Here is a 1,306-nt window from a genome sequence, read left to right on the forward strand (position 1 = left end):
GCGAAAATTTAGTGGAGCCAATCATGAGAGCCCGCTAAATCATCTCAAGGAATTTGAAAAATATTGCAATACTATCAAGGTGAACGGAGTTTCCCAAGAATTCATTCGCCTCAAGCTCTTTCCCTTTTCTCTCATTGGGCGTGCTTTGGAATGGCTAGACAAGGAGGTTAAGCCAAATTCTCTAACGACATGGGACGAGGTTATAAAGGAATTTCTAACCTGTTTCTATCCACAAAAGAAAACGACGGAGGCAAGAGCTTTGTTTCAAGGCTTCAAACAAAAGCCAAGTGAGAGCCTCTATGAATCATGGGAGAGATATAAGGAGTATCAAAGGGAGTTTCCTCACCACGGGATTCCAACCTATCAAAATATTCAAATTTTCTATGGAGGCCTAAGTCCCCAAGGCAAGTCATGCCTAGATGGAGGAGCCGGAGGTCCCATCATGAATAGGACGGAAGAAGAAGTGGTGGACATCATTGAGGATGTTGTGAGGTACTATAGAGATTGGCAAGATGGTGAGAGAGAATCAACTAGCAAGAGTAGCTCTTCGGTGTACTCGGTTGATCATTTGAATGCAATCAACAATCTCTCCTCACAAATGGAAAACTTGGGGAAAGAAGTGAGTGCAATCAAGGAAAAATTGGAGAGTTCTTCTTCCCAAGCTCCAAGTCTTCCCTCCTAATTTAAGGGGAGAGATGGCAACACTTTGTCAAAAGAAGCAAGCTAGAGCAAGTTTAAGCAAGCCTAGGTATGTTGTTCCACCTCCACCCGAGGTTGAAGAAACTAATGGCATTGCATTTTCAAAAGAATCACATTGGGATTGCTTCAAGCGTCTATCCAAGAGAAAGCTTAGACCAACGAGCTTCTACGATCACACAACAACCAAGTTTCTAGGGATTGATAAGGATGTTCGCCTTCTTGCGGAGGGCCATGATCTTTTAGAGTTCTTGGATTTGAGTGCCCCTACTTATGCTAGGGTGACTTATGAATTCCTTTCTTCTCTCGAAGTTATCCATGAACCGGGTGCAAATTACTCAAAGATTTTGACTTTCTAACTCTTCAACAATGATCACTCATTGACGAATGCTCAACTATGTTCATATTTCAAGTTTCCTTTAGCCAAGGATCCGGATCATTGTATCTATCCAGCTCGTAGTATAATGGCAAGTGAGCATGGATATGATGGGCAACATTGGTGGAAGAGTATCTTAGAGGATGGAAAGTATGACCCTCAAACTTCAAAGTCTGCTTCCATGATTCATCCGGCTATGCGGTATTTCAACCGAATCCTCACATATGCTCTTTG

General features: G+C 42.5%; 1 pseudogene; it reads right to left on the reverse strand.

Annotated features, from left to right (window-relative positions):
- Positions 1-240: 240 nt before the first annotated feature.
- On the reverse strand, positions 241-354 carry LOC145608564 (small nucleolar RNA R71; annotated as a pseudogene).
- Between the last annotated feature and the right edge of the window lie 952 nt (positions 355-1,306).

This window comes from Chenopodium album, chromosome 2 (assembly GCF_948465745.1).
Source record: "Chenopodium album chromosome 2, dcCheAlbu1.1, whole genome shotgun sequence".
NCBI classification, from domain to species: domain Eukaryota; kingdom Viridiplantae; phylum Streptophyta; class Magnoliopsida; order Caryophyllales; family Amaranthaceae; genus Chenopodium; species Chenopodium album.